The 11,708-nt window shown below is 36.9% G+C and overlaps 1 non-coding gene across 1 annotated transcript; it reads right to left on the bottom strand.

The window, feature by feature from the left end:
• Window positions 1-9,699: 9,699 nt before the first annotated feature.
• Window positions 9,700-9,772, bottom strand: TRNAK-UUU (transfer RNA lysine (anticodon UUU)). The gene has a single exon. It is a non-coding gene; the product is annotated as a tRNA-Lys (tRNA).
• Window positions 9,773-11,708: the final 1,936 nt, after the last annotated feature.

The following is an 11,708-nucleotide window of genomic DNA, read 5'->3' as shown; positions in this document are numbered from 1 at the left end:
AGCAATGCTAGTTTCAACCTATACCTTCCTTCCCCCCAACCCGTTATTTTCTCCTTTCTTTTGAAGTTTAAAGGATTCTTGTTTCTTAAAATTTGAGTATTCATCTGCAACATCCACCACAGACATGCAACAAATTTTTAGAGAATCATCCTATACTAGATTGCTCAATACAATTTTATTTACTTTTTTTTTATTGTGTTGAAAGATTTAAGTCTGTGTAGATATTTAAGATATTTATTAATCTGGGTGGTTATCAGAACATGCTAGCAGGAAGGCTATCAGCTATTAAGTAAAAGCAAAATAATACAGAAACAGGATTAAGATATTTTCATAACAAATGATGCTGTGTAAAAACAAGGCTAGGATTCAGCTATTAATGCAAGCACCTAAATGTATACGCCTGTCATGTAGGCACTTATATGTGAGCTAGATCTATAAGTTTCCACCATAGTCTCTGCAGATCTAGGCAGTATAGTCAATGGGATACATAGAGCTATAAATCTTTGCCTAAAAGAGACACTGCAGTTTGATCATCTGTGAACCTCATTAGTTTCATTTGGATATGAAGCTATTCTTGCGTATGATTGTGGGTTTTTTGTTTTGGGGGGATTTTTTTTATTTATTTATTTTTTATTCTAGGGTAGACTGGCTCAATAGTTCTAGCATTTTCTTCTTAGCCAGTATATTTAAGCAAATAATTATCTCAGTTTATTTAATGTAACGGAACAGTTCATGTTTCACTGCAGTTCCACAAACCAAGCAGATTTTTTTTTTCTTTTTTCTCTTGGGATAAGGAGGCAACACATATACAGTCATGCAGTTCAGAACTTTGATTGATGGGAACATGTGGAAAATTAATAGATTTTCATGTAACCCTTTTTTTTTGTATAGAGAGGTATGATTCCTTGACATATTTATTCATCCTTATTACTGAGGGAAACAGTGTATCACAGTGTACTTTTGGCACTATGATTCACAAAGTCATAACAAGTGTTTTTTCTCTATGAATATACATTTTTTTCCTCCTTGAAATATGTTGATTCTTTTCCAAACTAGGAACTTCATTATACATTATACCAGACAACTACAAACATGAATAACTGTGTTCAAGAACCTTTTTACTTCTATGAGAGCTATGTGTAGCTTGAGTTTGGGAATGCAAGTTTTGAAGCTGCCTTTTGGTAGAGCAGGAAATCTTATCCCTGCCCATTGTAATAGCTAACTGGAGACTGAGTAAGGAGAATCACGGAGCAGGAAAAATCTTGGATGCCTATGCTCTAATTCCTGGTAAAGCTGTAGCATCCATACCATACATTTCATACCATCTTATTACCAGTATCACATAGTGTTTAGAGGAAAATCAAGATTTCCCTACTTCTACCAGGTTTTGACTCTTTCTTTCTATTTCCTTTCAATTCTTTGCTTAGGTAGGCTCTCATCCATCCTAGATCTATTTTTAAAGGAGGGAAGAGGGGGAAAAACAATAATAGAAAAAAGGAGATCAAATTCTGGGATTGTGGACTCCAGGATTGGGGGGAACAGAACTCAGGCACTATGTCAGCACCATCTAAAATTCTTTATGACCTTATTTTACTATCTATACATTTCTGTAGCATATTTTAAAAATTAAAAACTTAAGACATTATTCTTCATCAGACATTATCAGACTCCTAATTAAAAAAAAAAAAAAAAAAAAAAAAGAAGTAACTTCTTTCACCTTGTACCTTGAGAAATAGTGTCTCCAGAATGATTTTCCTGAACTGGTCTTCCTTGCCTGTCATTAGACATGGATATATTTCCATAGACTATAAAGCCTAAAAGAGGGTCTCTTGAGCTTTTGTATAGCACAGTTACATAGACTTCAAAGACAGTGAATCCAGCTCTTCATTCCTATAGAAAATGTTGTCAAAAGTCACTTTTCTTAAATTAACAACATCTTAAAACATTTTCTTATCTTTCCAATAATTACTGATGTCATTTTAATATTGTGGTCGTTACTTAAAGTTTATAGCTTCTGTAGTTGCTATAAATAAAACAATTTTTCTGAAATTTATGCAATATTAATCAGTTAAAAAAAAAAAAAAAAAAACTTTAATGAACTCGTGATAGAAGGAGTTTCCATAATGTAAGTTGTCCAATTTATCTCTAGAAATATCCAGGCAAAGGATTCTACAATTTCGATGGAAAAATCATCCTTAAAGAAATATAAAACCTTTTAGCTATCCTTACTAAATCATAGTTCATTTACTCAGACCTTTTCCTCAATTTGTAAAGTTTCAATGAATTATAAGCATTTTTAGTGTGTTCACATTATGTTCTGATTAACATTATGTTCTCTCTAACATTATGTTCTGATTAAGTTTTCCATCTAGTTTCATGGTCCTCTGGACCATGTTTCTTTGACTTACTTCTAAGAGATGACAAACAATATCAAAGCCCTAGTAATATCATGCTCTGTATCATCCACTATTCCTTTCTTATCACAAGTTATATAATAAAACAGGATTAATTTGACATGATTTGTCCTTGACAAATCTAGGTTACTTTTTACTCAAAACTGCCATACATTTAGGTGCTTGCAAATACTTTCCATTCCATAATTCTATGTTCTTCTCTGTAAATTATGGAATATCGTTCTGAACTAATTTCTCTATCTTTTAATGCAGTATGTCTTATTTTATCTCTGGAAATGCCTAGGTTCAAGTTTTAGTATCATTTGCCTGTTAGTCTGAGGAATCAAAAATAATATCATTCTTCACATAAGCACTTGTAGTTTGTAGCAATGTTAGCCAATCATCTTCTATTTAATAAAGTAATTAAAAAAATCTTGCTTTGCCATTTTATTCTTGGTGTTTCATATGTTTTCTTTTTGTTGTTTTTCTTTTAGTTTTTTTTCTTTTTTCTTTTTTTTTTTCCTGAGCCAGAATCTTCTGAGTCTTTTTTGCTTATACTTATTGAGCTTCCATTGGAGTTCTCTCCTGCTGCAGCTGCCTCTGAATTGTACAGATGTAAAAGGGCTCCAAGATACATGGGAAAATGTTTAGTAGACTGAAAGGAAGATAAAGAGTTAATGTAAACAGTTAATTTTAATTTTCCCTCAATTTTGTGACCAAAACCTTAATTTGATTGCTTTTCTCAGTTTAAGTTTTTTTTTCCCTAGAATTTTAATTCTATTTTAGTAAAAAAAAAAAAAAAAAAAAAAAAAAAAAAAAAAACTACATAATTCTGCCTTTCTAAATCACATAGGTTCCTGTGTCCTCTGCAGCTATCATTTTCTTTCCCCATTGTGCTCTTCTCTAAGGAAATTCTTGATGAGGGAATGATTGCAAACAGGAACACAGCAAGATCCAGAATAGTTTCTTCATCCTATTAGCATATAACTGTGGAAGAAGCTCTCTCCTGCAGTGAACCACACAGCTATGAGACCACAAGTCTGCCAGATCTTTTAAGTGTAGTTGTGTTACACTCAAAATCTTGTCCTATGAGCAGAAAGGAACATACTGGATATATGGAGCCAGGAAGGTTGTGTTAGCCCAATAAACGTTTTACAGTCTGAATGTCCAACTTATTTAAGAAATACACAAAAGCCTCATTAATGCACCTAAAATTGTTATACAAAAACCTTCTTGATATCAACTTATTTTCTCCAGGCTTATGGTCACCCTCCCAGTATCACTCTGGGTCCTTAGGGCTGACACTTCAGTCTTTTTCATGAGGAGGGTTTCAGCGAGTCATCAGCACCGTGAGATCTTCACTGCGAGGAGTATGATGTTTATAGTGGAGATTTCTTCCTTTTCTTCACTGGAAGGAGAACAGCGATGGTTTCTTCCTCCTCAACTTGGACTTGCCTTTATATCTTTTCTTATCATAGTCTACTTCTTTGTTATTAGATCCCTGCTAATATTTGAAACTTGCACAGCAGCCTCCTTCAGCCTTAGCTTCCACAAAAGGCTCCTGTTTGTGGTGTAGGGACCACCTCGGAGTGTCAGGGCTTTATCGTACATGATATTCCTGAGGCTTCAGTTACAGAAATAGCTGCTTAAACCCCAGGGAATCTTTACAACAAGCTCGAATCAGCTCAGGCCAAAACGACCCTAGAGATATCCTGGGAGCCTGCATTGGCAGATATTTAATAAGCCTGTGGTCATTCACTAGTAATGGCAAAAAATCAAAAACATTGGACTACACTTGCCTACATGGTTTTAAGGCAAGTAAGTTCCTAAGAGTTGACTGAAGATTATTTAAAATCAGATTTTTCTTAAGTTATAAACTAAAATAATTAACTTTATTACTAAATAAAATTAAAGGTAACAATAGAAGTTAAAAATATATATATAGTTTATAAACAACTCTCATCTTGTGTCCTTGCAGAGCAAGTCTTTCCTTTCAGACTTGATTTCAGCTATTCAAACAGTCTTCAGCAGGAAACTCTCCGTAGCTCTATCTGGTTCCTAGAAAGTTTTCCTTTTAACTTTCCTTGAAAGAAGGTTGTCTTCCTTCTCTCAGTAGGCTTCAAAGTTCGTTTCAATTGCTCAATGTGGCACCTCATGCTATTTGAAAGTCTCTAGGAAATCTAAAATAACCAAAATGTTTTTTTCAGGTATGATACAGGACTTATGGAAAGCCTTTTGGATAGGGGCCAGAGACCTCATAGCAAATAAATGACACTAAGTATGTTTATTTGGACAACTGAATTCTGTGCAACAAATGCTTGCTGTGTTTTCCTTTCTCTTCATTTGCCACTTCCTCAAGGAGATACAATCTCTGAACCCTTTCCACTGTCAGATATGATCCGTTGCTTTTCAGCTAGAAAGCAGACTTTATCTTCTTCCAGTGACTTCCATCTGATCTAGTCACTCTTCTTAAAGAAATATAGTATATGACTGACATGAAAACATGAGTTTTCAGTTCAGTATATGAAATGGAAGTCGGGAAAGAAAAATTGTTGTTGTCAAGTTGAAGTATATAGTGCTGTGATAAAATAAAAAGCATTTATTTTGATCCTAATTGAAATACTTGATGAAATGTAATTTTCAAAATTAGAGTGTCATTTTAGTTGCAGTTCTTTTTTAAGTGAAGAATGTGATTTATGAATGAAGAAAACATAATATATAATTCTCAAAATAATTGATTGGGGTTTTTTTTAGAAATACATTTTGGCATTTTGAAGGCAAAATATTTCATTAATAAAATTTCACAGTGGTTTTCAATTTTAAAAATCACCTCTCCTGTACCTTTTTCAGCTTGAACTATTTAGGGAATTCAATCTGAAATTGCAAGTTGCCTTGGTAACCATGAATTTATAGTTTTCATAGATTCGTCATTCATTTAAAAAGCTTATATTCTGAAATAATTATTACTATTATATGTATTGCTTTTTTATTCTGTGAAGAAGGTTATCTTCCTGATCACGTAGAATTTTTTACACTCTATTTACACTGTTTTTTTTTATATCATAGCATGCTATATAGTTCCTGTGTCATGACCATGGAACACAAATACTGTAACATACTCCCTGTATCATGTGAAACATTTTGTGCTTGCACTTCCCTACTTAGCAATGGGTTAGTCTCTAAGGGTAAAAACTGTATCTTCTTATTTTCTACTGTCTTGATCCCATTACCGAAGCCTAACAAATACTAAATAACAATAATAATTGTGTCCCCATCGTGCATTCTTAGAAAGGAGAGGGGGGAGACTGTCAGTGAGCCAAAAAAAAGGATTAATATTTGAGAAGTGGCAGCACTGAGAAAATCAGAAGGGAAATCTCATAAGAATATTGGTATGGCAAGGGCAAATGCTATTGGAAAGGAAAGAGCTTTAGGGATATAATATACCTCCAGCCAGAAAAGAAAGCAAGAAGCCAAAAAGTAAATAAGCTGGAAACAGGAACTAAATTTGCTAGTTTGATACCAAAATGATTTTTAACTATTCTTCTTCCAGAGTGTCTTATTCTTATCTGTTTCCCTTTAGTTCATTTTTCCTTATATTGCAGTGTATATTATGGTATATGTTTTTTTTAGTTATCTTGTTTGTATGCTGTAGTCATCAGGAGTAAGATTCCTCTTGCTTAGCTACAGGTATCTAAAAGTTTGGTATTTGGTCTAAAGTTTTCTGTAGACAACTGCATCTCTGCAAAACAAGTGACCTCACCTGTTTAAGGACGCTGACATTCATCATCTGTATTGGAAATGGACTATATAAATGCTACCTGTTACTAAAATAAAATTTAAAAAGTTATACTATTAGCTCAACATAAATGCTAATTTAAGTTTCTAAACCTGGGTGCTGCCTGGGTCAGCATTTATGTTTGCCAACATTTTTCGTTCTGATGTTAGGTGATGATTAGCCATTTACAATATCCTCCTATGTTCATTCAGGCAAATGACTGCATTATCTCTTGCCAGGAGCAAGATGGAGAGAAAAGAAGGGGGCGTTCTTTAGACCGTGTAATACAGTGATTATAACATACAGACATAAACTACTCATTTACAATAAAAGTCAGGAGAAGCAATTTCTCAACAGCTGTCCCACTAGATTTAGGAGGTGTATTGTTTCTTCTGAATTATGGGATACAAATAAATTAAGTAGGTAACACCCTAAAATGAAAAAAACCAGACATTAGCACTCAGAAAGATCCTTAAATTATTTAATCCTGATTATTATTGAAGTAACTCCAAAAGTTTTAGTATTCACTTATGCTCATTCATCTGCTTCTTGTGAGGCCTTAGGAACAATCTTTTATTATTTTTTTAACAATAAAAATTCTATAAAGTGCATCTTTATTTAATCCAGATATATCAAATTTAGATATATATATAATGAATATTTACCATTAAAGGCAAACCATCACGAACATGTATGTACAGCTTTAAAGAACACCTGTTATCTGAAAACTCCACTGACCTCATGTATGTTTCTAAAAATTTTACAAGGGTCTCTGGGAAAGGGCTTGTACTTTATTTTTTTCATGCATTTCAGTAAGAGCTCTTGGAGCATAAAAATGTTGTGATCTGTAAAGCTTCAGCTAAAGACGTGACAAATCAAAAGAGATAAGGATTGAAACCTGGAACACTTCCCAGAGAAAAACAAAATTCCAAGAACTTTGGGGGAGGGAAACTGAAAATAGTATAAACACTAATAAACTGAGGATAAAAAAGACAGAAAACAAAAGATGCTGAGAAATTACAGATTAATAAAACAGTCACATAATCAAAGTACATTTCTGATACACTGCATTCTCAAGAATATTTCTATCCTCACACTTAAAAATTTTACTAATTTTTCAATATGTAATTTACATATTTATAACTCTTTCACACATAAGGATAATAACATTGTTTTCCATTTTGTTTTTTGTTTGTTTTCCGTGAAAATAAACATTACAAAAAGAATTTGTATAGGCTCAAAAGTTTCTATCAGGTTCTTTTTATACAAATCTTTGACATTACAGTTAAGCACCTTAAGCACCTGTCAGCATTTATAAACACTTATTTCACTGTACGTTTGCAGCCCTGGGCAGTTTGCACTTCGAGTTTAAAAACAAATCACTTCAGATGCTTTTGAATGTGTCTCTATAAATGAAGATCTCAACAGTTCCATCATTTTTTTTTTTGGGGGGGGGAATGGAAAAAAGGAAATGAAAATGAAAATTTAAAAACAGTAGATGGTATATCTGTCTGTTTTGTTTTCAGTCAAATATTTCCTTTTGCCAGCTTTAAAATTTTTTATTTTAATTAAATTATAAAATCATAGACTCGGTAAGGTTGGAAGGGACCTCTGGAGATCATCTAGTCCAACCCCCCTGCTCAAGCAGGGTCACCTACAGCATGGTAGACAGGATTGTGTCCAGGCAGGCCTTGAAGATCTCCACAGAAGGAGACTCCACAACCTCTCTGGGCAACCTGTGCCAGGGCTCCGTCACTCTCACAGGGAAGAAATTCCCCCTCACGCTCAGGCAGAACTTCCTGTGCTTCAATTTCTGCCCATTGTGCCCTGTCCTGTCACACGGGACAACTGAAAAGAGTTTGACCCCGTCCCCTTGACACCCTCCCTTCAGGTACTTGTACACATTGATCAGATCCCCCCTCAGGCTTCTCTTCCCCAGGCTGAACAGGCCCAGCTCTCGCAGCCGTTCCTCACAGGGCAGGTGCTCCAGCCCTCTGATCATCTTTGTAGCCCTATACTGGACTCTCTCCAGTAGCTCCATGTCTCTCTTGTCCTGGGCAGCCCAGAACTGGACACACTACTCGAGATGAGGCCTCCCCAGGGCTGAGGAGAGGGGCACCATCACCTCCCTCCACCTGATGGCAACACTCTTCCTAATGCACCCCAGGATACCATTGGCCTTCTTGGCCACAAGGACACATTGCTGGCTCATGGTCAACTTGTCATCCACCAACACTCCCAGGTCCTGCTCTGCAGAGCTGATCTCCAGAAGGTCAGCCGCAGCTTGTACTGGTGCCTAGGGTTATTCCTCCCTAGGTGCAGGACCCTGCACTTGCCCTTGTTGAACCTCAGGAGGTTCCTCTCCATCCAGCTCTCCAGCCTGTCTCTCTGAATGACAGCACAGCCCTCACGTGTGTCAGCCACTCCTCCCAGCTTGGGATCTTCAGCAAACTTGCTGAGCAGGCACTCTGTCCCCTCATCCAGGTCACTGATGAAAAAGCTGAACAGGATGGGACCCAGGACTGAGCCCTGGGGGACGCCACTAGCTACGGGCCTCCAACTAGACTCTATGCCACTGATGATGACCCTCTGAGCTCTTCCTTTTAGCCAGTTGTCAGTCCACCTCACTGTCCACTTGTCTAACCTACACTTCCTGAGCTTCTCTAGGAGGTTGTTGTGGAAGACAGGGTCTTGACCTTAATGAAGTCAAGGTACACAACGTCCACTGCTCTCCTCCTCTCATCTACCCAGCCTGTTATGCCATCACAGAAGGTTATTGCATTGGTCAAGCATGAATTTCCCTTGGTGAATCCTTGCTGGCTACTCCTGATCACCTTCTTCTCCTCCATATGCCTGGAGATGACATCCAGAACGAGCTGTTCCATCACCTTTCCAGGCATGGAGGTGAGGCTGACTGGTCTAGAATTGCCTGGGTCCTCCTTTTTGCCCTTCCTGAAGATTGGAGTGACATTGGCTTTCTTCCAGTCCTCAGGCACCTCTCCAGTTCTCCAGGACCTTTCCAAGATGATGGAGAGCGGCCTGGCAACAACATCTGCCAGCTCCCTCAGTACCTGTGGGTGCATCCCATCTGGGCCCAAGGATTTGTGGATGTCTAGCCTGCCCAGAAGGTGTCTAGTCCTATCCTCCTCAACCAAAGGAAAGTCTTCGTTTCTCTGGACTCTTTCCCTCACGTCCAGGCTGCAGGATTCATGAGGGCTGCCCTTAGCAGTGAAGACTGAAGCAAAGAAGGCATTCAGTAATTCTGCCTTCTCTGCATCCCTTGTCACCAGGGCCCCCGCCCCATTCAGTAGCGGGCCCACATTTTCCGCAGTCCTCCTCTTGCTGCTGATGTATTTGAAGAAGCCCTTCCTGTTGCCCTTAACATCTCTTGCAAGACTCAACTTAGTCTTCCGCAAGAGAGGAGTTGGATGCAAAGAGTCTATTTAGGGCTCTAAGCATCCACCCACCATTGCCCAGGTTTGGGGGTTCCACTTGTTGAGCAAAGAGGAAGGGATTAAATAGCAAGATTGTTGCCTGAACAGGGGCTTGAACCCTGGACCCTCAGATTAAAAGTCTGATGCTCTCCCAACTGAGCTATCCAGGCTTCATAAGATTAAACATCACTTAAGTCTTGATAGATGGAAAGGAAAAAAGAATAGTGTATCTAATAAAGAATAAGTATAGGCTCTCATGTTATCTTAATTACAGATAGCTGATGTATGAGTAGAATTCTGGCTATATTTTCATTAATCACACAAAACAGTAGAAAACATCTAAACAAATATGTAATTTGAAATGCATAAAAAAAGATCATGCAAGATCAGCCATATGCATTTACACAGTTACCATGATTATGCATACCAGTCTTTATATTCACATTCATATCTTTTCAGCTTCCTTTTAGGATGACCAATGTTATCTCTTCTCAGGATGTTACTTCCCTCTTAAGATACTTTTAATTTGCTTTCTCAGATACTAGTGTTCTCAGAATAGCACTTTCAATACCATGAAACAGTATTTATACCACTAGCAACTTCATCCCTCCCAGGTTATGACCTTTTTTTACAATTTTTTCATATGCTTTTTATTTTCCTTGGTCTCATTTTTTTTCCAACTAGTTTCTATTCTAAGAAAAAGGAAAAAAAAGACCTTCTCACATTTATTCTGAATAGGTGCCCACATCTTCATCCAGTTCCCACCATTACCGTGTAGTTTAGCTCTTTTAATTAATTCAAAATGTATCAAACTAAATTATACATTTATATTTTAAAAAATAACATTTTTGTTGTTTTTTCTTCTGTAAAAGGAACATGAAATGTAGTAAACCTTACTATAAGACTACAATGTACTAATATAGAAAGTTGGCAAATTTTAAATTCGTTAAAAGAATGTCTAAACCATCACTACTTCTCATGTAAGCATATTAGAATTAGCTTTAAACTAATTAGCTCAGCTATGACTTACAATATAAGTACAACTGAAGTACAGGTGTGCATAACATACAAGTATTTCACTCTTACCTTACTTTTAAAGATATCTATACTATAGACTAATATCAGAAAAAAAGTCTACTGGTATGAAGTTGGCTAACTTTATTATCAGCTGAAGTAGCCAATGAAATAATCTGGAAACTGATATTGTCTAATGTCTCACATCAGAAAAGCTTTAGCAATATTACAAGTAATTATAATAAAACTAGTAGCTTTGATTTCAAAATAAAACCTGAAAAAATCTAGGATTCTGTCTCTAGACTCCATTAATAGGCAAGATTTCCACTTCAGCATGGGAATGTGTCGCATGACATCCTATGGCAAATGTTTAAAGGTTATAAGCACAGGAAAGGAACATAATTTAGTTAAGAATTCAAGGGAAAATTCCTCCAGACTACATGGTTACATTAGAGAAGTGCAGTACTTACTACACTTAGTAAGCTCTCACCAAATATTACCTGTCATAGGTAACAGCTGTTTTTCAGACATTACACTAAAAATGTACTTGAATATATTAAAATAAAACCAGTGTTTCATTGTTTTACTGCCAGTGAAAACACAAACTGAAAATCTGAAACTGAGAGCTTTTTATGGAAATTAGACCATCTGAATCTGACTTCTGTATAAACGCACCCCCTTCTCCACCCAGTTATCATTACTGCTTGGACTGCTCCTCATTTGGAGCAGATGTGGGTTATTGATATCTCTGCTGTGGGAGGAGTGACTGATGCTGGTGCAGCAGGTGGTTGTGCTGCTATCCACAGGGATCTCTGCAGCCTTGAGAAACAGGCAGAGAGGAACCTCATGAGATTCCACAATGGAAACTGTGATGTCCTGCACTTAGGGAGAAATAACTCCTCGCATCAAGACAGTCTGGGAGCCAACTGTTCAAACACTGGAACAGGTTTCCCATGGGGATTGCATAGAGACCCCATCCTTGGAGATATTCAAAATATGACTGCACACAGCCTGAGCAACCCGCGCTAGGTGACTACTTTCTGCAGTGCAGTTTGGACTAAAAAAACTCCAGAGATTCCCTCCCATCTTGCC

This window comes from Rhea pennata, chromosome 1, assembly GCF_028389875.1.
Source record: "Rhea pennata isolate bPtePen1 chromosome 1, bPtePen1.pri, whole genome shotgun sequence".
Lineage (NCBI taxonomy): Eukaryota > Metazoa > Chordata > Aves > Rheiformes > Rheidae > Rhea > Rhea pennata.
The sequence above is the reverse complement of the archived record's forward strand: the minus strand, read 5'-3'. Positions and strand labels throughout refer to the sequence as shown.